General features: G+C 39.2%; 1 protein-coding gene across 1 annotated transcript in view; it reads left to right on the top strand.

Annotated features, from left to right (window-relative positions):
* The window catches only part of PRLR (prolactin receptor), a 164,401-nt gene that overhangs the window by 1,235 nt on the left and 137,103 nt on the right, over positions 1–26,063 (top strand). The window contains exon 2 of the mRNA XM_014953984.1: positions 5,924–6,012. The gene's annotated coding sequence lies outside the window, so the exon portion shown is untranslated. The remainder of the gene's footprint in view (positions 1–5,923; positions 6,013–26,063) is intronic.

Below are 26,063 nucleotides of genomic sequence, written 5' to 3'. Positions count from 1 at the left end.
TGTCAGTCTTCCACTTGAAAGGATTAAGCTTCTCTGCATCTCTACAAAGTATTTTTCAGCTTAGCTTGTCTTGGCTGTGTTTTATATCTTACCTTGCAGCTGGCTTAATTTTTCCAGAGCTCTTTGTTGATCTAGCGCAGCTTTTCGTCTAACCACATCAATTACATTACTCTTTTCATTACTTTTTGCAGTAACCCATTTGGCTTGTCTGTCTTGGCTCAAGATGCTGAAAATGAATTGTAACGTCTAAAACAAAACAACACACATAATTTGCAAGCAACATTCTTAAAAACATTATGAGTTAAATGAAGTTGAGTACAATTGAAACTTCTCTAACCAGTTGCTGATAGATACAATCTGGACAATATTTTGCAAGAATATTTATTGAGACTATTCAACATCAACTTTTGAGAGCTTAGGAAATTTACTATAAATATGGGCCCAAGCAGAGGGAGCTAAAAGGGAAGCTTGAGTGAGAAAACAAGATTTTAATGGAATTTTATGATAATGTTCTCCTTTATTGTGAAAAAGTTACTAGGGACCAAACTGCAAGTCAGTAGAATTGCTTAAACTTTTGTTGTTGTTGGGCACAAACATAGATAAGTTGTTCACCTACCAAATTAGCCAACAGGTTGTTTGAAAGCCGATATCATAAATATGAAAAGCAGAATTGGTATGAAGTATGGTTGAGTGGATATGCTTCATATCTCTGTATCGTTTAGCCAGAGGACTGATGATACTGTGGTATAGTTGAAAAAAGCCACATTGGCCAATGGATATTGAGATGCAGCAAGGGTTTTCTGCACTAGCCAGAATAACCAAAAGTTTTCCCCATGTAATTAGAAAATCTTTGATTATTTGTTGTCCATTGAATTCTGGGTTGCTTAAGCTTGTACTGTCTTTGAGTTAGGAATGAGAAAAGCTGTTCACCTTTGTCTTTGTTAATAGTATGATTTGCCCTCATAATTATTGCACAATAGAAAAACCAAATAGTGCGAGTTTGTGGGTGAACTGTACAGCAGGTATTACCATCATTGGCTGACAGCTGCCAGAATTACATAGCTTAACTAGCATGATCAGTCTTGAAGCAGATTGAGTCAAAATTTTCTTTCCCAGGGGAACAGAACCCCAAGAGGTGTTCTAGCCAGTTGATATGACAAATTATAAAATACTTTTTGCGGCAAACAGGAATGGCAAGTGCACTGTTTTGTATCTTTCACAGAGAAGGGATCTGGGGAACAGGTTGTTACTTTCTTTCTTCTTCTTTGGGATTTTCCATTATTATATCCTTTTCTGTTAACGTTTCCCATCCCACCAAGATAGTGCTAATTCCAGTAAAATAATCCCCATGACAGGGAAGCCACCTCTTTGCACGCTTCTGGAAGCACAGTTTGGTTGACCTGGACATTGCAGTACAATGTATGTATTGCACAAACTGAAGTTAGTGTAGTAAGACAGAAGGTGTTCTGCCCCTCCATATTTAAAAAGTGAAAGTTAACAGTGCAGCATTTCTGCCTGGGGAAAAAAAAAAAAAAGGTTCCATGCAATGGGAGGGGAGATGATTTTATAGTCAGGAACAGAGTGAATGAGGAGGGTAGGATTGGGAGCCATGCAGGGGACAGGGAGCAACAAGGAAGCCAGAGAATAATAGACAGTCACTTGGTTTGAGAGATTTGTAGCACTGATAGAAGTTGGAAGGATGAAGAAGCAAGGGTGTGCTAGACAGAGTGAAAGGATGTAAACAACAACAAATGGGGAAGAAGAACACAGGAAAGGGGGTAAGAAACATATTTGTGTTGGCTGTGGAGGTTGAAGTAGAACAGATTAGACAAAGTGACCATGAAAATAATGTATTTCCTCATGATGCCTATTGTGATTAACTTATGGGAGTAATAAGATGTTCTTTTTCCTAGGTAACTTTAAAATTTAATTTTTTCCTCATGTTTAGAATACTGTAGTTTCTTATTACATTATATACATTATCCCTGTGTGTCTTGCCTTTAGGCCTACCCAACATTTTGTAGATGAGATGATTACTAACCAGTTGTAAATATTTTTATCCCTCTGCTTAGGGAGGGGTGATCTGTTCTATCTAATAATATACAGAAGACTGAAGTAGGAAATGCACTGTTGGAAGGTACATTAGCTCCAGTCTTTCTGATCCTATCACTACTGGAATTTTCCAGACAGTAACAACAGCGAGATTGCAAAAAATCCAGTTGCTAGACACTCAGCAAAATAAAAAAAAAAAAAACAAAACTGTTTTTGTTATTTAAAAAAAATAATCATATGGGCTTGTATTTTTCATTAGGAGGTCTTTTATATCATCTAGGATCATTGAACTGTGACTGTAATTTGTTAATGAAAACTTTGAAATTTTTGAAAATCTGAAAGGGAAATAACATAGAAATTATGAATGTAGAAGGCAATAATAATAAAAGATAAATATTCAAAAAACTAGGTAAAAAGTTGTTGGTTGTTGGTTTGTGTATGGAAGTGAATGACCACTGAGTTGCATCAGCAGCCACTGCATGTTGAAAAGCTGGACAGTATGAAGTGGTGCTCTGTTAATATGCTTGTTCACCAGAATCTAAGAATTATGGAAAATAAACAGGCTTTAATCTAAAATAGGTATTTTAATGTATTTTTCATTCTTGGTGATCTATCTTATTTCCAGTTTTAACTAATGTAAAAGGTTCTGACCAGCTAACTCATATTCAGCAGTTATCAAATAGTTATCAAGGTACTGGCTATTTTTGCTTAACATTTCTATAATTACAAAAGAAAAAAATCACATCTGGATGATGGGATAAAATGTACCCTGACAAAGTTTGCTTCTGACAAACTGAGTGGGGAAGCAGACACTTCAGAAGAGAGGGACATGCTGCAGTAAGATGGATAGGCTGGAAGAATGGGCTAACAAGAACCTTATGAAGCTCAGCAAGGACCGGTGTAGGATCTTGCGCCTGGGAAAATATAATCCAGGAGTGCAGCACAGGCTAGGATATACCTGGCTGGGGAGCAGCTCTGTGGAAAGGGACCTGGGGCTCCTGGTATGAGTGAACAGCATGCTGCTGCTGCTGGCAAAGCAAGCCAACAGGATGCTGGGTTGCATCAAGAAGGATGTCACCAGCACTCTACTGAGCGCTTTTCAGGCCAAACATGGAATACTGTCTTCAATTTTGGTCCCTGTTATACAAAAAAGATGTGGACAGGCTGGAGAGGCTCCAGAGAAGGGCCACCAAAATGATCAGAGGACTGAGAAGCCTGCACTAAGAGAAAAGTCTGAGGGAATTGGGTTTGTTCAGCCTTGAGAAAAAAGGCTTAAGGGAGACCTTATCACCATGTTCCAGTATTTAAAGGGTGCTACAGAGAAGATGGAGTCTTCCTTTTTACAAATAGTCATAGGGAAAAGAGAAGACAGGCTTTAATCTAAAATAGGTATTTTAATGTATTTTTCATTCTTGGTGATCTATCTTATTTCCAGTTTTAACTAATGTAAAAGGTTCTGACCAGCTAACTCATATTCAGCAGTTATCAAATAGTTATCAAGGTACTGGCTATTTTTGCTTAACATTTCTATAATTACAAAAGAAAAAAATCACATCTGGATGATGGGATAAAATGTACCCTGACAAAGTTTGCTTCTGACAAACTGAGTGGGGAAGCAGACACTTCAGAAGAGAGGGACATGCTGCAGTAAGATGGATAGGCTGGAAGAATGGGCTAACAAGAACCTTATGAAGCTCAGCAAGGACCGGTGTAGGATCTTGCGCCTGGGAAAATATAATCCAGGAGTGCAGCACAGGCTAGGATATACCTGGCTGGGGAGCAGCTCTGTGGAAAGGGACCTGGGGCTCCTGGTATGAGTGAACAGCATGCTGCTGCTGCTGGCAAAGCAAGCCAACAGGATGCTGGGTTGCATCAAGAAGGATGTCACCAGCACTCTACTGAGCGCTTTTCAGGCCAAACATGGAATACTGTCTTCAATTTTGGTCCCTGTTATACAAAAAAGATGTGGACAGGCTGGAGAGGCTCCAGAGAAGGGCCACCAAAATGATCAGAGGACTGAGAAGCCTGCACTAAGAGAAAAGTCTGAGGGAATTGGGTTTGTTCAGCCTTGAGAAAAAAGGCTTAAGGGAGACCTTATCACCATGTTCCAGTATTTAAAGGGTGCTACAGAGAAGATGGAGTCTTCCTTTTTACAAATAGTCATAGGGAAAAGAGAAGGGTAATGGTTACAAGTTACTCCAGGGGAGATTCCAATTGGATAAAAGAGGAAAAAATTTCCCAATAAGCATAATAAACCATTGGCATAATAAGGGAATTGGGTTTGTTCAGCCTTGAGAAAAAAGGCTTAAGGGAGACCTTATCACCATGTTCCAGTATTTAAAGGGTGCTACAGAGAAGATGGAGTCTTCCTTTTTACAAATAGTCATAGGGAAAAGAGAAGGGTAATGGTTACAAGTTACTCCAGGGGAGATTCCAATTGGATAAAAGAGGAAAAAATTTCCCAATAAGCATAATAAACCATTGGCATAATATCTCCAGGGAAGTGGTGGATTCCCCAACATTGGACAGTTTTAAGATTCAGCTTGGACAAGGTGCTGAGCCATTTTGCCTAGACCATGCTTTTGCTAAGAAAGGCTGAAACAAGTGGTCCTTGAGGTCCCTTCAAACCTTGTTCTATGATTCCATGATTCTATGATATTCTGAATAATGAAACATATTCTTTTCTTTCTTTCTCTCAGTATTGCTCATTTTGGCAGACTTTGTCCTCAAATTTGTTATGGCTAATGATTCTTTGAGTGTGTTCAGGTAATAATACACAGTCCAGTAAAGGGTTGATACATATGACCTTTATTCCTGGTCTTTCCAAACGTTAGAAACCACTTAACTCATAACCTCAAGATAACCTATTTGTATTTTAAGTTAACACCACTGAAATTGCTATAAGAATAAATTTTCTGGCATGGAAAATTTTATTGTGGTTTAACGGCATGATTAATTCTGAAAGAGAAAAAAGATACAAGATATTTATTACTATTGAAATTTTCTCATTTCTTAATAGGAAATTGTAATAGATTTGCTGCATTGCATTGAAATGTGTTCATTGTATAAAGAATATGTTGTTTTAAATCAGTTGAATTATTCTAAAATAGTAATGTTTTCTAAACATTTCCATCCAAACCGGAGATAATCACTTCATCTGTCACACTTTAGAGACTATGTAAGACTTCTTGTTATTTCTACATTTGCATCAAGAAGGATGCTGAAGTTTCACAAATTTTACAAGGCATATCCCATTCCCGAAGAGTTTGAATATCTGCTCGCACTGTTTTTAGATTTACTTTACTGAGAGAAAGGTGAGGTCAAAAGATATCCGCAGATATTTGTGTTTCCTTGTATGATGTGGTGGCCACATCTTAAAACTTAGTTCTTCTAACGAAAAGGGGCAAATTATGCAGTGTCTTTAAAACTTTGCAATCCAAAAAATATTTTCATGTAGGAAACATATAAACAACGAAAATAGAGATAAGCAGATACTTGAACATGAGTTACTACTGTAAGACAATTAAGATTAGTGGAAATTAGTTTCATGTCTCAACATTGCTGCTGTAATGAAGGATAATTATGATACAGAAATTGAAATTGGAGCTGCAGTGATTGAAAGCTTATACAACAGATACATGGGGATGCTGGCAATTTGAGTTTTTCGTTTTGCTATTAGACTTCTGGTAATTACCTGAACACACTTGACAAGGCATCATAAAGTAAGACAAAAAGAAAAATCTATGACCATCATATTTAAAAATACATTCTGTAATACTGAAAGCTACATCCATTTAGGAAATGGAAAATTTCCTGTCTGATTTTACTGCCTGTATTACTGCTCCCTTTTTAACCTGTGCTTAACTCTCAGATACTGGAGGCTGAAAGAATCCATAGCATTTTTGAAACAAGAAGTGTGAAGTCCTTCTCCTGCCCAAGCTGCTGACTATATGACACGATGTAAGACATTTTACAATTTTATATCTATTTTTTAACTTGGTGAATGATGAAAATAGACTGTTTTCCAATCATTATGAAAATTTAAATTTTATTTTACAATTGAAGTTAATTTAGCATAGAATTTAAAAAAAAAATACAAAAGGAAACATTACTTCATTACTTTTCCAGCTAAAAGTGTTAATTAGATTTGTAATACTTTCACAATTAATGTAAGACTGCTTATTGTTACTTACTCTTTTTACACTGTAACTTAATGTGTTTACAATGTTATGAGCATTTAATATACCTGTTAAACAAGTATATCATGTTATTTGCTGCAGTTTTATCATCTTGTTATGTGCTTGATTGTGTTTTAAATAATTTAATTCTTTTGGAGCTGTTGAATTATGATTTCAGTGTTTAAGTCCCAATTATCTGGAAAGCATTCTATTTGCTAGTGGATCTAGCAAAAGAAGTGATCTCACAGAAAAGAAAGCAACAAGTACTGAGATATAAGATAGAGGGAATATAAGGAAATACCAAACAGAGAAGTCTTAGGAGACAAGAAACATTTAATTCTCTATGTCAATCAGAAATGACTGTCAAGTTTCAGTTCTGTGTCCATGTTAACCCAGTATTAGCAGAGAATCTGCCTTGCAAGTAGATTATATATGATCTGTTACAATCTGATGAATTTACATTCAGAGTAACTTGATGAAATAGGTAATAGAATTTTCAGGGAAATTTCTTGGCGAGCTAGATGGTAGAGTTCACTCTGCGGTAGAGAGGATGTAATTAAATTGTTTAAAGACAAAATGAGGGGAATGAATTGGGAGCTCTAATAGCTCTAATAGCTCTAATGACTCCTTCGGTTAGCTGGCAAGACGAGTATTACCACCACATGTGCTAGGAAAGCCATTCACTTGAGGTCCAGACTGTAATAACAGAGCAACTGTGATCAGCATGTTATTTTATTTGCAACTTAGTTTTTAGCATTGTTTTCCATACATTAAAATTAGTATAAATATATTTTAACGTCATTTATATCGTCGTTCTTACATGACTATTATTGTAAGAATTTAGGGATTTGGGGTTCTTCTAGAATGGGTGTAAACATGAACCATAAGAATCTTGTTGTTAAACATGAACTTACCCTGAATATGCTTGTATTCTTTTCTGTTAAGTATATATATGTAGTTGGGTTTTTTTTCTGGCATGGATGTAAAATACATGATGGAAACACAACTGTGTTTCCAGTTGTCATCTGTTTCAGAATTTCTAATAATTAACTCTGGGGCTTTCCTGTAGGTGCATTTTTGTGACTTACTATATATTACTTACTGTACTATCTTAGTATCTTAGAAAATTGATACTGTCTTTCGTACTGCATTCTTCTAAAGTCCCCAATTTTCTTTATTAGTTAATTATTTAATATGTAGTCTGTAGGAAAGTAAGTCAGATTGTACATTTTATGTTTTCTTTTGAAAGCAATAGAATTTATAGGTTTTCTCACTTCCCAGAGATTGACAAACATGGGCCAGAAAGATGGAGAATGCTTTTGATTGTTACCTGGGAGAAGAGACCAACTCCCACCCCGCTACAACCTCCTTTCAGGTAGTTGTAGGGAGTGTAAAGGTCTTCCCCTCAGCCTCCTTTTCTGCACACTTGACAGCCCCAGTTCTCTCAGTCGCTCATCACAGGACCTCACCAGCTTCATTGCCCTTCTCACTCCAGCACCTCAGTGTCCTTCCTGTATTGAGTGGCCCCAAACTGAACACAGTATTCGATGTGTGGCCTCACCCGTGCTGAGTACAGGGAGATAATCACTGTTTCTGATAGGAGTGGGGATGCTATTGGCCTTCTTGACCACCTGGGCATGCTGCTGGTCCAGGTTCAGCACCCCCAGGTCCTTTTCCACCAGGCAGCTTTCCAGCCACACCTCCCCAAGTCTATAGTGCTGCAGGAGGTGGTTGTGACCCAAGTGCAAAACTTACTGAGGGTGCACTTGATCCCCTCATCCAGGTCGTTGATAAAGATATTAAACAGAACTGGTCCCAGTACCAAGCCCTGGGGAACACCACTTGTGACTGGCAGCTGACTGGATGTAACTCCATTCACTACAACTCTTTGGGCCCAGCCATCCAGCCAGTGTTTTACCCAGCAAAGCGTGCACCCATCCAAGCCATGAGCAACCAGTTTCTCCAAGAGAATGCTGTGGGAAACAGTGTCAAAAGTGTTATTAAACCTTCTTGGCCACCTGGGCACTCTGCTGGCTCCTACTCAGCCGGCTGCTGATCAACACCCCCAGGTCCTTTTCCACCAGGCAGCTTTCCAGCCACACCTCCCCAAGTCTATAGTGCTGCAGGAGGTGGTTGTGACCCAAGTGCAAAACTTACTGAGGGTGCACTTGATCCCCTCATCCAGGTCGTTGATAAAGATATTAAACAGAACTGGTCCCAGTACCAAGCCCTGGGGAACACCACTTGTGACTGGCAGCTGACTGGATGTAACTCCATTCACTACAACTCTTTGGGCCCAGCCATCCAGCCAGTGTTTTACCCAGCAAAGCGTGCACCCATCCAAGCCATGAGCAACCAGTTTCTCCAAGAGAATGCTGTGGGAAACAGTGTCAAAAGTGTTATTAAATTCCATGTAAACAACATCCAAAGCTTTTCCCTCATCCACCAAGTGGGTCATCTTATCACAGAAGCAGATCAGGTTAGTCAAGCAGGACCTGCCTTTTATAAACCCATACTGACTGGGCCAGATCACCTGGTTGTCCTGTATCTGCTGTGTGATAGCACTAACAATGATCTGTTCCATAACATTCCCCAGCACCGAGGTTAAACTGACAGGCCTGTAGTTCCCTGGATCATCCTTCCAGCCCTTCCTGTAGATGGGTGTCACATTTGCTAGCCTCCAGTCAACTCAGACCTCCATGATTAGCCAGGACTGCTGATAAATGATGGAAAGGGGCTTGATTAGCACTTCTGCCAGCTCCCTCAGTACCCTTGGGGGGATTCCATCCGGCCCCATAGACTTGTGTGTGTCGAAGTGGTGTAGCAGGTCACCTACCATTTCCCCTTGAAATATGAGGGCCTTATTCTCCTCCCTGTCCCTGTCATCCAGCTTAGGGGGCTGGGTACTCAGGGAACAAGTGATCGTACTACTAAAGGCTGAGGCAAGAAGGCATTAAGTACCCTAGCCTTTTCCTCATCTTTGGTCACTATGTGTTTCTCCGCATCCAATAAAGGATGGAGATTCTCCTTTTTTGGCTAATGTATTTATAGAAACATTTTTTATTGTCCCTAACAGCAGAAGCCAGATAAAGTTATAGCTGGGCTTTGGCCCTTCTAATTTTCTCCCTACGTAGCCTCACCACGTCTTTGTAATCCTCCTGAGTTGCCTGTGCTTTCTTCCAAAGACCGTAAACTCTCCTTTTTTAGCCTAAGTTGCAACCATAGTTCTGTTTTCAGCCAGGCTGGCCTTCTTCCCCAGTGACTCATTTTTCAGCATATGGGGATAACCTGCTCCTGTACCTTTAAGACTTCCTTCTTGAAGAACTTCCAACCTTCCTGGACTCCTTTGCTCTTCAGAACTGCCTCCCAAGGGACTCTGTCAAACACATCCCTTAGGAAATCCAAGGTAGCAGTTCTGTTAACCCCTTCCTTGCTTTTCCAAAAATTGAAAATCTGTCATGTCATGATCACTATGCCCAATATGGCCTCGGACTGTTACATCACCCGCAAGTCCTTCTCTGTTTGCAAACAACAGGTCGAGCTGGTTGCATTCTCCAGTTGGCTCGCTCACCACCTGTCAGGAAGTTTTCCTTAGCACACTCCAGGAACCTCCTAGACTTCCCTTTCAGCTGTGTTATATCTCCATCAGACATCTGGTAAGCTGAAGTCCCCCACAAGAACAAGGCCTAGGAATTGTGAGACTTCTCCCATCTGCCTGTAGAATATGTTATCTGCCTCTTCATCCTGGCTGGGTGGTCCATAACAGATTCCAACCATGGTATCTGCCTTGTTGGCCTTACCCATGGTTCTTACCTGTACACACTCAATCCTGTTGCCACCATTTTTAAGTTCTAGACATTTAGAACACTTCTCCAGGCTGAACACCCCCAGCTCCCTCAGCCGCTCCTCACAAGACTTGTGCTCCAGACCCCTCACCAGCTCCACTGCCCTTCTCTGGACCCACTCCAGCCCCTCAATGTCTTTCCTGTAGTGAGCAGCCCAAAACCAGACACAGTATTTGAGGTGGGGCCTCACCAGTGCCAGGTACAGGGGGACCATCACTGCCTTAGGCCTACTGGGCACACCACTCCTGATACAGGCCAGGATGCTGTTGGCCTTCTTGGCCACCTGGGCACTCTGCTGGCTCCTACTCAGCCGGCTGCTGATCAACACCCCCAGGTCCTTTTCCACCAGGCAGCTTTCCAGCCACACCTCCCCAAGTCTATAGTGCTGCAGGAGGTGGTTGTGACCCAAGTGCAAAACTTACTGAGGGTGCACTTGATCCCCTCATCCAGGTCGTTGATAAAGATATTAAACAGAACTGGTCCCAGTACCAAGCCCTGGGGAACACCACTTGTGACTGGCAGCTGACTGGATGTAACTCCATTCACTACAACTCTTTGGGCCCAGCCATCCAGCCAGTGTTTTACCCAGCAAAGCGTGCACCCATCCAAGCCATGAGCAACCAGTTTCTCCAAGAGAATGCTGTGGGAAACAGTGTCAAAAGTGTTATTAAAGTCCATGTAAACAACATCCAAAGCTTTTCCCTCATCCACCAAGTGGGTCATCTTATCACAGAAGCAGATCAGGTTAGTCAAGCAGGACCTGCCTTTTATAAACCCATACTGACTGGGCCAGATCACCTGGTTGTCCTGTATCTGCTGTGTGATAGCACTAACAATGATCTGTTCCATAACATTCCCCAGCACCGAGGTTAAACTGACAGGCCTGTAGTTCCCTGGATCATCCTTCCAGCCCTTCCTGTAGATGGGTGTCACATTTGCTAGCCTCCAGTCAACTCAGACCTCCATGATTAGCCAGGACTGCTGATAAATGATGGAAAGGGGCTTGATTAGCACTTCTGCCAGCTCCCTCAGTACCCTTGGGGGGATTCCATCCGGCCCCATAGACTTGTGTGTGTCGAAGTGGTGTAGCAGGTCACCTACCATTTCCCCTTGAAATATGAGGGCCTTATTCTCCTCCCTGTCCCTGTCATCCAGCTTAGGGGGCTGGGTACTCAGGGAACAAGTGATCGTACTACTAAAGGCTGAGGCAAGAAGGCATTAAGTACCCTAGCCTTTTCCTCATCTTTGGTCACTATGTGTTTCTCCGCATCCAATAAAGGATGGAGATTCTCCTTTTTTGGCTAATGTATTTATAGAAACATTTTTTATTGTCCCTAACAGCAGAAGCCAGATAAAGTTATAGCTGGGCTTTGGCCCTTCTAATTTTCTCCCTACGTAGCCTCACCACGTCTTTGTAATCCTCCTGAGTTGCCTGTGCTTTCTTCCAAAGACCGTAAACTCTCCTTTTTTAGCCTAAGTTGCAACCATAGTTCTGTTTTCAGCCAGGCTGGCCTTCTTCCCCAGTGACTCATTTTTCAGCATATGGGGATAACCTGCTCCTGTACCTTTAAGACTTCCTTCTTGAAGAACTTCCAACCTTCCTGGACTCCTTTGCTCTTCAGAACTGCCTCCCAAGGGACTCTGTCAAACACATCCCTTAGGAAATCCAAGGTAGCAGTTCTGTTAACCCCTTCCTTGCTTTTCCAAAAATTGAAAATCTGTCATGTCATGATCACTATGCCCAATATGGCCTCGGACTGTTACATCACCCGCAAGTCCTTCTCTGTTTGCAAACAACAGGTCGAGCTGGTTGCATTCTCCAGTTGGCTCGCTCACCACCTGTCAGGAAGTTTTCCTTAGCACACTCCAGGAACCTCCTAGACTTCCCTTTCAGCTGTGTTATATCTCCATCAGACATCTGGTAAGCTGAAGTCCCCCACAAGAACAAGGCCTAGGAATTGTGAGACTTCTCCCATCTGCCTGTAGAATATGTTATCTGCCTCTTCATCCTGGCTGGGTGGTCCATAACAGATTCCAACCATGGTATCTGCCTTGTTGGCCTTACCCATGGTTCTTACCTGTACACACTCAATCCTGTTGTCACCATTTTTAAGTTCTAGACATTTAGAACACTCCCTAACATAGAGGGCCAATAATAATTCAATAGGAAAATCATTGTATGAGTGGAGTTATGTATTCTTGGTGATCTGTGTTGCTAAGAAACAAACAGTGTTCTCAGTTGATTAAATCCTTCTCTTCTAAGTGTTTTTATCACAACGTACGTTGCAATGCCTTATTCAGTGTTGGACATCGCAAGTCCTTTAACTCTGAGGTCAAGCTATTTCTGCTTCTGTACTTCAGTTTTGCTTCATCTAAACTAAAATCACTCAGATACCTCTCCATGAACATCTAGTATAAAGTTCCAGTTCAACAGGGGACAAAACCAAACTGTTCCTATTCTCTGGACTTATCTCCCTCTCCTGTTTCTTCCTTGATCCTGATAATCCATCTGTCACGCGGTACTGGAGCCTGAGTGCCACCTTCAACTGTTTCTTTTTCCACCATGATTAGTACTGAACTTGCCGTGTGCAGGTTGAATTAAAACCCATGTGGGCACATAGTGCATTTCTGTCAAATTAGCACACAAGTAAAGATCTTTAACTGCTTTTTGTGTTTATATTAGAATGGAATGATGTGGAATGATATCTGAGTTGATGTCAGGTATAAAGTCTGCTAACACAAAGTTACTGTCATCATTGTTTGAATAAATTTAAACCAATAAGTCATTTTATATAGGATCTATTCTATACATTGCAGTACTGCATAACTGATGTAGTACAAGTGATTATCTGGCTGGCTATACTGTATAGTATTTTTTTTTTCTATACTTACTGAAAAGTGTTTTTAAAATAGCACTTCGTTTATTCAGTTACAGAACTGATATGTTTGTTTTCTCATTTCAACATTTATCTTAATTATTGTAAAATCCTTTTTCTTAAGTTTGAAAAATGTAGCCTTGTTCTATGCTTATTTATCTGAAACATTGCTGCAGGATGTAGTTTGTCACCATCTCCTTTCTATATCCACCTTTAAACATGTTCCTAAACCTTTCACTTTGGACCCCCAGTGCTCCCTCCGTCTGTCTCCCTGCCTGCCTTACTATGCCAGCCATTATAGCCCACTTGATAAATTTTCAAATGCTATTTTTTATTTCTCTTATGTTACCTTTCCCATTTGATAGGAATTTCTTTAAACATTCAATAATCCCTTTATATCCCATGGCTTCTTACTACCACTTTTGCTCTGCTAGCTGCACAAAGTTCATAATGGTTAGATCAAGGTTTTGCTGAGATTATAGACTACAATACTGATCACTGTATTCATTGCTTCATTTTTCCCCACCTGTCTATATCCATTTCTAGTCTTTCATTGTAGTTTTGCTCTTGATTTCTGTGAAACTGGAATTTTAATCCAAATGTCTAAATCTAACTACCCAGAGAAGATACGAAATGTATTAAGTGAAACGGTAGAACATTATAAATTACAGCCTGAAACATCTTAGTTTATCAGTTAGTGTTGTGTCACCATGACTCGTCAGACATTAACTGTTATCTTTCTGCCTTTCCACGTTTTTCCTGATGTGATACATTTCATTTATTATTCCCAGCTGTATATTTTCAGGTAGAACAAATAGCTTTACAGATCAGCTGTTACACAATCTCAGGTACTTTTTGCTGACCCTCAGTTCATACTCATTCTGAAATATTTTTAGGACAAATATCAGAGGCTCTATGATTTAGAATAGCAGTAATGCTTCTCCTCCTCAGAGAAAAAAAATAATCATGTGAAATCTTCACATTCCAGGCTAATTTCAAATTCTCAGCTTGTTTTATTAGATATGATTCAGTCATGATTTAAAGCACTAATTTATATTTAGGCATATAGCTTATGTAGCTTATTTAGGCATATAGCTTTATAGGCATATAGCTTTTGAAATATTGGAGGATTTCTGGTTTCTACTTGCAGAAATCATACATTTCTGGGTTTAAATTTTGCACTATAGTTCACTATTATTATTATTTCTAATGCTTGAAAAAGGCTGGTTTTCATAATAGTTCTAGAAGTTGGTTGGTCCTGCCATTCACAGTGATAAGACATTGCTTCATTGACAGACAAATGCAGGATCACGACAACCTCCCAAGCTCTGAAGTCAGATGTTTCTGCCACATGAAGTCTCAACTCCTTGGTTATGTGAATGTTAGAAACTTACACAGTGCCAGAGAATTTTGCCTGTCACTGGAAGTCAGATGCCAAAACTGTTTTATTATTTGTATAAGGGAGGAAAGTTTTTCCCAGAACATTGCTAAACATTTGCAAAGCTTGAAAGTTTGTACAGGCTATGGGTCATTCCCAGTTGGCAGTTTGCTTGCAGACAATCTGTTTTGGAAGATAATAGAGTCTAATTACTTTGTTCTGTTCTAGGACAATTAGTGCCAGAGACTGGTACTGGGCACAGTTAAGTTATGAGTACATCTGTAACCTCTGAGTACCAAGTTTCATGTCTTGCTAAGCTCAAACTCAGTGGAAGCCAGATTTTTGGTGTTCTCGCATTTCAGAGAAGCAAAGTACATATAATTAGCTGATCACTGGAACCTTTCACGTATAGTTCTTGGGCAAGTCTGCTCTGTTCCTATGAAGCTCAAGATTATGTGCATCTTTAAAATTGCCAGTGTAACAGATTATTGTACATTAATTTATTCTGAACACTTCCCCGGTAATGAGTTACGGATTATAATGCGATCATCTGTGTAGTACGGGGCTGTAGAATTTCCATGCATTTATTGTTCTTTAAAGTAGAATGTGTAACCTTGAAAATCATCCAGAATTCATGGAATATTCCACACAGCCCTCCAGCAGTTATTTGAATGCTTAATTGTCAGTAATGTTGAAATTCTGCACTTTACTTCTGCTCTCAGTGTATCTGCCTTCGACTTCTGAACGGAGGATCTAACCATACTTCTTCTTCTGAAATCTTTGTATTGGCCAGTATCCACTTGGGATAGACGAGATGGTTTTCAGCAGTTACATGCATACACATCTAGCAGTTTGAACCCGTACCTGAAATTTCCAGAAAATACTTAAATTTGGACAAATTACTGTCACACGTAAGACTCCAGGAACATGTGCAGTTAATTAAGCAAAACCACAGGTTAGGCAAGGTTACTGTGTTGTGTAACTGATAAACACACTGTGAGCATTTATAAATCAGATAACCTCTCTCTAATTCAGTGACAATAAAACAGCAGAAAGAAACTTCTCTAGGTCACTTTTCCTAGTGCTTTAGCCATTTCAGCAGGGAAAGCCCATAAGTGATTTTAATACCAAGTCATTGTAGTGATGCTGCTCCATGACAAATCTCTTATTAGCATCAACAGGACAAACAGTTGACTGCCTTCGTTAAGTTATGAAGAGAGGCTTAAAAAATAGGGTAGGTTTTGTATGTCTTGCATGGTTCTCAACTTGAGAACTAGTTCCCTGGGTATAATGTATGCCAGTCACTTTTTGAAAAAACATTTCAAAAAGTAAAATCGTCTTCCTGTTTGTGAAGTTGTTAGTCATATTTCCACTTTCCAGATTATTGCTGCATTTATTAATGTATTTGCTAATTCTATCTGCCTTTTTATCGTCACAAGGTGATGATTAATTCTTACTTGCACACCCCATGCAAATAACATGCCTTGAATAAAGAATACCCTTAGACTGTGTCCTCACCAAGACAAGAATTGTCATAGCTCCTGAGTTTCAGAAGTGTCCATCCCATATAGGAAATCTTTTTGTAAGTAAGTAATAGCAAAGGGCTTAATATTAACAGAATAAATAGGATGTAAGGAAGATTTTCACCAATTTTATTTTTAGCCTAAAATGACTTAAAGAAAATAGCATTGAATAATAGATTTTCAGCTTGGCCATACCCTAAACCTGGACATCACATGTGGCTCTGGATGCTGTGGCAACTGCAGCTGTGTTGTCAAGGAAACAGCCTTGTGCTCAGTAGGCAAAACCAATGAGGATTAAGCAAGGCTATATTATAGCTAAGCCTCTGTGACCTTATCAGGGAGCAACAAGATCTGCCTGTTCTTCACTGTGCAGGTGTCCCTCAGGAGTGAGGGGGATATGCACAGCCAAAAACAGGCATGCAATATACCTGATATAAATGTGAGACCTGGATTATTCAAACAAGTGAATGCATTTCCCAGTTAGATGGATTAAAAGACTCCATTTGTGTAAGTAAAATGTTTATATAAAATTGAATAATAGAGAAGAAAGTTATATGACATGTTTTTGTGTAAGCTGTGAAATGAGGAAGAGGTAATTGAAGTATGATGAACTCTGGAAGTCTTTTTGAATTTTGTTATAGCTTTATATTCAGGCTAAAATTCATATGTAAGTGTGCCATGATAAAAATGTGTTAATTTCCCAGTAATAAGAAACAAAGTTTATAGAACACTGAGATGCAGAACAGCTGTCAACAGTTTCAAGCACAGTGTTCTTTAGTAAAAAGAATTAATATCACTGAAGTAAACTCACACTCCAACATACACATGTTATTTCATCCTATTTTTTTATCTAAAAAACCCACCAAAACTCAAATGAAACTGAGATAAGTAAGTGCAAGAGAAAAATGCCGAACAGTTTTTTTCTGGGTGGGGAAGGAAGTTGAAAAAGTTGTTTAAATCACTGTCAGAAGTTAATTGCTTTCTGCTTAAACTTTAAAATATAATTCCTTTTTGTTTCTAAAGCAAATTAGGATGTTACATTTTAGGTGAAGCTTCATAATAAATAAGGATGAGTGAATGACCAACTAAATTTAACATGCTCTGGCAGAATCCCTGGAGTTTATTGTGCTTATCTTTTTTACATAGTCATGTAGCATCAAAAGTGATTAATTAACCCTATGCTTTAATTGTTAATCTGGATTTATTTGTATTAACCATTGTATTTTTTCTTGTTTCAATATCTCTTCTGGTGTTACATGCCCATTAAAAAAAATAAATAAACAATGTTAGTTTATTTGTAGATAATACCAGAGGAACCTTTTTCAATAATGATACTGTCCAGTGTCTTGTACATAGAAGGGAGGAACTGAAGCAAATTGTGCCATAAGACACATCTGATTATCATACTGATTTTGCTTCTAACATTATCTTGTGATTTATTTTCTTTCTTGGTGTTCTTCTATATTTTTTTTTAATACGGAAGTTAATCTAAACTACCCAAAGCAAATAGATTTTGTCAGATTTTGATTATTCTTTTCTTGCATCTCACTCCTTTTTTTCAGTGCTTCAGCATTTCTTTCTTTTTTGTATCTGATTATTTAAAACATCTGATGTTTTTCCAAAATTGCCATTTTTACCATTTCAAATATATTACAGAAAAATTCTCTGTATAAGATATTTCTGGTAAAGACAGAAATTCAGACATTTTGCAGCACATTTAAGGCTATTATAGAAAACTTGAAATTGACCTGCTTTCATTGCTTCATTTCTGAGAGTTGCCATTCCTCTGATAAGACTTTCTATCAGAACATCAGGGGAAGAGATGAAGCAAAGAGGACAGGGAAGACTCGGGCACTTCTGTGAGCTGAATATGATGTCAGTCTTCTTAACTATGTGAAATGTTCCATTTAAAAGTTAGAGGTGAGAGCATATTTAATGCTTAAATATTTAAGAGCCTAACAACATCAAACTCATTACAATACATGCACCAGTTAGCTTTAGAAACTGAGTTAAGTGCTTGGAGAGAAGTCCACTCTGATCCAAATATGCTTAGAGTGACATAGTATTAATATTTAAAATAAAAGGATTAGGAAATGTGTTGTGCCTCCCCAAAAGTTTCTCATTCCCATGCCTTCTTTACTTATTAATTTTTTACTTTCAATTTTCAGGTGGTTTTGTACTAATCTCATATTTAGTCCCTGAGTATCACATGTGATTTCATCCTCTAGTACTTCTGTTCATTTATGTGTCAAGTAGTCATTTCGAAGGTCAGTTGTAGAGCTGGATAATTTTCGTAATTTATTGTCTGCCTCTCAACCTTTTTCCTGTCCTTACATTTTTCCTAATTTTGTACAAGTAAATCTGCCTTTATTATATCTTGGTCTGTCTTCTGTCTGTAGCTTTATGATATTTTTTCTTTGCTTTTCGATCACTAAAATCTATGCTTTTGTTAGCTAGTCTAGCTTCTATAAGGTGTTTGATATGAATTAAGTTTAATTTGAATCTAGAGCTCACTAATATGCATTACCTTGACCAGTTATCACAAATTTAGGGAGCAACAAATAGAATCCAACTTCTTTTCTTTAAACCAACTGTGTTTAACAGTGTGCCAGTAAATTACTGCAAGTTATCTACTACCCTGCCACCTCCTAAAATAATCTGCAATCCTGATCAATAAGCGGAGCAGCAGTCTCTCCCGTTGGGTTATTTGTGGACAGCTAGGCTGATCAGCCTTTCCCTGCTTATGGAGTGACTTAGACACATCCAGGACATGTCATGCCTCCTGTGCATGTGCTCTGCAACTGATCCGTGTGTGCATAACAAGTCTAAGATATTTCTGATGCTGTAGATTTACAGCAGCCCATCTGTGCATATCCCAAAACCATGTGTCCAGGTGTTCCAATTTGTGTAGTAGGTATCTTTTCTTCCATGTGAAATGCTAGCAAATTGTCATTCCGTTTTAAATTGTCAGCATAACTTTGGTCCATGTATTCTAAGTGCCTTCTACCAATGACATTTATTTTATTTGATCAAATTCAGACATGAATTCAGGAGTAGTCATTGGAAACATATCACTGTGAAATCACATTAATTCTGTAATACCAGTATGGAGGAAATCAGAACTAGACCTACAGTACTCATGTCTAATTCTTCTTCATCTTTTTTCTTATGTCGCTATAATGGAAGAACAGAAATCAAAACCCCAGAAAAAATGAGACTGTAGAAGATCTCCAGTGTTTAGGCTGCTATTACCAAAGGGCTGAACAGAAAATTGTAGCTTTAACTAAAAATGTAGGAGTGTAATATGTGCAAGTCAAATAAATTTATTCATATGTTCTTCTCAAATCTTTTGCATGTGAATTGTATCCCCTTAGATTACGGTGCATTAACTCTATTGTTATTAAGACATTATGTGTTTAAAGGGATAAAGTGTATTGGATTGGTTTTGGACTGTATTATAATAGTTTGAATATTTTGAATCTGGTTCATAAAACCTATATACAAATGTGTACTTCAGATGCTTTTTTCCCCCCTACCTTACCTTTAGACTTCTAATCTGATTTACACATTTGAAAGTAAGTTTCTCATGAGCGTAACAATAGCCATAAATCACTTTCTGAACAGGTTTTGATGAGTGAAACATTAAAACTGGAGTGCACTTTTTTGGGTTATGACATCTAGATTTTTTGGTGAGTATATTAATCAATGGAAGTGTTGTTTCTTTAAATAAATAACATATAGCAGCATGCTGTCACCCATCAGTTTTAAGTCAAAGACTGTCAGTCACAGTAACTACGTGTATACAAGACAGCTAAAGACTTTGTGGTATATATCTTTGTATCACTGCAATAATAAGTAGCAATAGATAATCCTAACAGAAATTGAGGATATTTCACTGAATTTCACTGAATTATTTTAGAGTTGGAAGGGACCATATTACTCAACCAACTAGTGAAAAAGTACCTTATGCTTTTGCAAATTGCTTGCCCTGTTTTCGTGAAATGAATTGACATTTGTTATATGAAAAATCATGCAAAATGTTTACATCAATATTTTTATATTCCTCTGCACTCTTGACTCCACTTTTTTTGTTTTATTTGCTCCTTTACTATTTATATGATATGTCTTTTCTATACAAAAATAACCAAACAAATAGAATAATATCCAGCTGTATGTTTTAAAATCTATGGTTGAAAAATCAATTCACTGTAAATGTGCTTTTTGCATAAGTGCATATGGTTTGCACACTGATTTTCGATTTATGACCCAGTTTAAACTTAGATGGAGAACCAAACCAGAACTTCAATTGTAAGACTGTCATCACTATGTTTGAATCCATATCCTTCCTAAATTCAAATTGTTTGGCAGCAGCAGTAGTTAATCATATTTAAGATGATTTTACTGAAGCTTACTGTGATCCAACAAGCAGCCTCCAAGCTGGACTGTGCTTAAGGATGCTCTGCTACAGCTCACTGTCTCTTCCAGGAGACAGCAAATGGCTTTGAAGTAACGAGTAGTAGCTGAGTGCATTCTCCTGTGCCTGTTCACATCTTGGCTTAGAGAGCAAGGGGGCTGCTGCAGAGGTACACAACCGTAAAGCTGGAGGAAAAGAAAGAGTGGCTTTCACAGCTGTCTTCTGTTTGGGGAAGGTGTTTCATTTCAGAATCAAGGTAGTTTCGCTTAATAACTTCTGGAAGCTATGTAATGCTTGTAATACTTACTACCTCATCATTTATTGTCAAACATCTTAAGAGGGTCTTTGGGGAAGCCTTAATGCCTGTTGAGTTTTTGGATCTCTTGATAAGTGTGTACTTTTCAAGATTATTCACTGAAGCAACACACAACATGCGTATTTTTCATTACTACTTTTATTTAAAATGCTTGTGTTTCAGTTTGATGTTTTAGAACCAAATCCAGAAAATTACCAATAGAAAAACTGATAAAACAGGTTCAACTGATTTGCTAACATTCTTTGGTGTCTCCATTTCTAATCTGCAATCTTGATAAAACCTGAGTAAATATTGGTGATGCTTCCGCTGAGAGATATAAGTTTCCTTTGGAAATAATAATATTCATCTTGTTAACAGACCTTCAGGCTGGCTGTTAAAAACACACAGGGGATCATTTTGATTACCATTTCTGTTTTTTTAAGGGTATTAACAGGCCCACATCCAAGAAGACGATTATTTCAGCACTTGTTGCTTAGGATTTATACTGAGGCACATGGTTGCTAACACAAAACTGTTGTGCTTCCTCAGGAGGTATTTAAGTCCTTTCATACACAAGAGCATATAAATTTCTGTACTGGATCAAAGCTGTTGTTCATTTTTCTGATATTCAGACTATGATTGGAGTTGATAACCCGTTCTTCAGAGAAAAAGGCAAGAATCTGTTGCATTTACAGAATAATCAGCTTAACAAAGAAAATTTTATGTTAGGTTCTCCCAGTCACTGCTTGTGAGGCTTGATTTATATGCGAAGACCCTGCTCAGTTGAGCTGGATGGAGAAAATAAAGGAAAGGTAAATGTTACTTAGTGCTGCTGGGTAAAAGAGAACAGTAAGGAAGAGTGATGGAAGAGGAATGACAGAGACCCAGAGATTGACAATGGCATAAGTAGCAGACAGTATCTTCTGAATAGCCAGTATTTGATGGGTACTGCCTGAACAAGAATGGAGAAATTGGGTAAAATTCAGGATACAGTTTCAGGGAGAAGATATGATTGTGTCTGTCATGGATGTGGTGAGAATCTTGAGTATATTGTAAGAGAAAGGAAGAGGCTTTTGCAATGTTGATTGATGCTAATTACATTTCCTTACACAGCTTACTAGGTAACAGTGATGAGACCTCTGTGTTACCTGACGAGCTCATTGTTCAGCCCCTGATGGTAAAGAAGACAAGAACAACTTTTCCCTTGAGAAAGGGGGAGTTTTAAGCATTTATTTTGGTCAATTTTTAATTTACTGTTTCTCAGTTTCAGCATAATAGCAGCACAGTTTATTTTCATTGGATTATTAATTGGTTTATATTCCCATGTAATCATCTCCTTTCTAAATCACAGTCTGGCAATTTTTTTCCCTTTTATATGGTAGTTTTTTTGGTACATCTTGGTTTACTTTTAATGTATGTAAAATTCCTTTCTGAACTTCCTTCTGCTATTTTTGTGTTCTTCCTGTTTTCTTTTTTGTTATGTGATTCTTAGAACTGAAATCAATATAACTAATATAGATATGTCTTTGATTTCTGTGGTCCACTGATAATATTTTCTTCCATTCTAACTCTTATGCCTTGTTAAGCTTTTGAGCAACTTTGGATACTGAGAAGAGGCATTTCTTTCTTAGCAGTTTCCTTTCTTAGCAGGTGCATTTGATTGCATCTCCAGTATACATACAGTATATGTACAAGTGGTCTATTATTTTTTCTTGCAGTGGACACTGGGTTTGTAGTTATCAAGGAAATTGTATTTGCTAATGTGATTTTCAAAGTGGAAATGAAGTCTATCTGTGTTCTCTTGGTTGTAGAGCAGAGCTCAGATACAAAGCACAGATAACTTCTGTAGCTCATATACTGGAGATTGCGGAGGTGGAACTAGAGCTTCATGCTGTTAGCTCACTTAGTCATTTGTTTCTCCCAGTACAGTTCTCTCCCCTTGAGACAGTAAGATAGAATGTGTTATTCTCTAACACACACATCTTTTTTTTCGTTTTTTTCTTTTTTTTTTTAGAATGTGTCTTTGAACTTTTCTGAGGCTAGGTTTCAAACTCCCTATCTGTGAAAGCGGATAGTTTATTTATCACGGTTAGGCAAACAGCTTTTCTTTCATCCAGTGGTCCTTTTAGTGAGGTGGCTGGTCTATTCTTGAGTGTTCAGGATTGTGGATTTTCTGGACTGCAGGACTGGATTTCCTGTCTTAAGAAATACTGAATTCCTTAGCCTGTGGTATTGATTATTTTTTTATAGTTCCTACTCTATTTAGTGGGGCACATTCATTAACTGCACATTCAATATTCCCCTTGAACTTTTTCCAGGAATTTTTAACTTACTTATCTTTTAAATCTAATAGTGTAGTTATATGCAAGCTTCAGCAGAACTGAACAGGAGAAAACTAATTTCTTGCATATTTTACACAGTACTAGGCACAAGAAATCATAGAATCAAAGAATAGTTTGGGTTGTAAGGGATCTTTAAAGGTCATCTAGTCCGACCTCCCTGCAGTGAGCAGGGACGTCTTCAACTAGATCAGGTGACTTAGAGCCCTGTCCAGCCTGACCTTGAATGTTTCCAGGGATGAGGCATCTACCACCTCTCTGGGCAACCTGTTCTAGCATTTCACCATCCTCATTGTAAAAAAAATTCTTCCTTATATCTAGTGTAAATCCACCCTCTTTTAGTTTAAAGCTGTTACCCCCTGTCCTGTTGCAAAAGGCTCTGATAAGAAGTTTGTCCCCGTCTTTCTTATAAGCCCCCTTTAAGAAGTGAAAGGTTGCTGTAAGGTCTCACTGAAGCCTTCTCATCTCCAGACTGAACAACTCCAACTCTTTCAGACTTTCTTTGTAGGAGTGGTTTTCCATCCATCTGATCATTTTTGTGGCCCTCCTCTGGACCTGCTTCGACGGCTCCATGTCTTGCATGTTCTGAGGGCTCCAGAGCTGGACGCAGTACTCCATGTGACCCTCCCTTGACTTGCTGGCCATGCTTCTTTTGATGCAGCCCAGGATGTGGTTGGCTTTCTGGGTTGCAAATGCACATTGCTGGCTTATGTCCAGTTTTTCATCCACCAGTACCCCCAAGTCCTTGGCAGTGCTGCTCTCAATCCCTATTTAGTGGGGCACATTCATTAACTGCACATTCAATATTCCCCTTGAACTTTTTCCAGGAATTTTTAACTTACTTATCTTTTAAATCTAATAGTGTAGTTATATGCAAGCTTCAGCAGAACTGAACAGGAGAAAACTAATTTCTTGCATATTTTACACAGTACTAGGCACAAGAAATCATAGAATCAAAGAATAGTTTGGGTTGTAAGGGATCTTTAAAGGTCATCTAGTCCGACCTCCCTGCAGTGAGCAGGGACGTCTTCAACTAGATCAGGTGACTTAGAGCCCTGTCCAGCCTGACCTTGAATGTTTCCAGGGATGAGGCATCTACCACCTCTCTGGGCAACCTGTTCTAGCATTTCACCATCCTCATTGTAAAAAAAATTCTTCCTTATATCTAGTGTAAATCCACCCTCTTTTAGTTTAAAGCTGTTACCCCCTGTCCTGTTGCAAAAGGCTCTGATAAGAAGTTTGTCCCCGTCTTTCTTATAAGCCCCCTTTAAGAAGTGAAAGGTTGCTGTAAGGTCTCACTGAAGCCTTCTCATCTCCAGACTGAACAACTCCAACTCTTTCAGACTTTCTTTGTAGGAGTGGTTAGGCATCTACCACCTCTCTGGGCAACCTGTTCTAGCATTTCACCATCCTCATTGTAAAAAAAATTCTTCCTTATATCTAGTGTAAATCCACCCTCTTTTAGTTTAAAGCTGTTACCCCCTGTCCTGTTGCAAAAGGCTCTGATAAGAAGTTTGTCCCCGTCTTTCTTATAAGCCCCCTTTAAGAAGTGAAAGGTTGCTATAAGGTCTCACTGAAGCCTTCTCATCTCCAGACTGAACAACTCCAACTCTTTCAGACTTTCTTTGTAGGAGTGGTTTTCCATCCATCTGATCATTTTTGTGGCCCTCCTCTGGACCTGCTTCGACGGCTCCATGTCTTGCATGTTCTGAGGGCTCCAGAGCTGGACGCAGTACTCCATGTGACCCTCCCTTGACTTGCTGGCCATGCTTCTTTTGATGCAGCCCAGGATGTGGTTGGCTTTCTGGGTTGCAAATGCACATTGCTGGCTTATGTCCAGTTTTTCATCCACCAGTACCCCCAAGTCCTTGGCAGTGCTGCTCTCAATCCCTTCATGCCAAAGCCTGCATTAATCCCAGGGGTTACTCTAACCCAGGTGCAGGACCCATGAGGTTTCCATGGGCCAGGGCCTACTTCTCGAGCTTGTCCAGGTCCCTCTGGATGGCACCCCGTCCCTCAGGTGTGTCAATTGCATCACTCAGGTTGGAGTCATTTGCAAAATTGCTGAGGGTGCACTTGATCCCACTGCCTGTGTCATTGATGAATATATTGAAAAGTATTGGTCCAAACACAGAACTGTGAGGGACACCACTCATCAGCATTCTTCATCTGGACATTGGCAACTATATCAGCCAGTTCCCTCCTGACTCTGAGATGCATCTTGTTGAGTCCCATAGGTTTCTGTATGTTCAGGTTCATTACATTCATGCAGAAAGTTTCCTTTTATATAGCACTCTGGGTTGAATACAGCCTTCTGGAAATTATTTTGCTTTGTTTTCTTAATTGAGTGGAAAGGTAAGGGTATTGAGAGAAGGGTTTTTGGTTGTGTTTTGTGGTCTCTTTCATAACAAAAGAAAATATAAATACAAGACAGTACATCTTGACAGAGATAGAAAAATCAAATTACATGAATTTTTGTTATAAATAGATGTCAAATTACAATGCAATAGCATTTGCTTGTGTCAAAACCAGAATTTATCTAATTGGGCCCACTGATGGATGAGGTGGGCACCCTAGTAGTGGAAGACACAGAGAAAGCAGAGTTGCTGAATGCCTTCTTTTCTTCAGTTTTCACTGTTAGGACTGCCCCTCATGAATCTGTGACCTTGGAGGCAAGGGGACGGTATGGAGAGAGGAAATTTTTCCTCTAGTAGAGGAGGACCAGGTTCGGGACCACTTGGCCAAACTGGACATTCATAAGTCCATGGGCCCTGATGGGTTGCACCCACGAGTGCTGAGGGAGCTGGCAGACGTTATTGCTGGACCACTCTCGATCATCTTTGAGAAGTCGTGGAGAACAGGAGAGGTGCCTGAGGACTGGAGGAAGGCCAACATCACTCCAGTCTTCAAAAAGGGCAAGAAGGAGGACCCTGGGAACTACAGACCAGTTAGTCTCACCTCTGTCCCTGGGAAGGTGATGGAGAGACTCATACTAGATGTCATCTCCAAACAAGTTGAAGAGTGGGGGGTTATTGGAAGTGGGCAACACGGGTTTACCAAGGGTAAATCATGTATGACCAATCTGATAGCCTTCTATGATGCCATAACCGGTTGGTTGGATGAGGGGAGGGCAGCAGATGTCATCTACCTTGACTTCAGCAAG

This window comes from Calidris pugnax, unplaced genomic scaffold, assembly GCF_001431845.1.
Source record: "Calidris pugnax isolate Ruff unplaced genomic scaffold, ASM143184v1 scaffold178, whole genome shotgun sequence".
NCBI classification, from domain to species: domain Eukaryota; kingdom Metazoa; phylum Chordata; class Aves; order Charadriiformes; family Scolopacidae; genus Calidris; species Calidris pugnax.
Note: the sequence above shows the minus strand (reverse complement) of the source record. Positions and strands in the feature narration are given on the sequence as shown.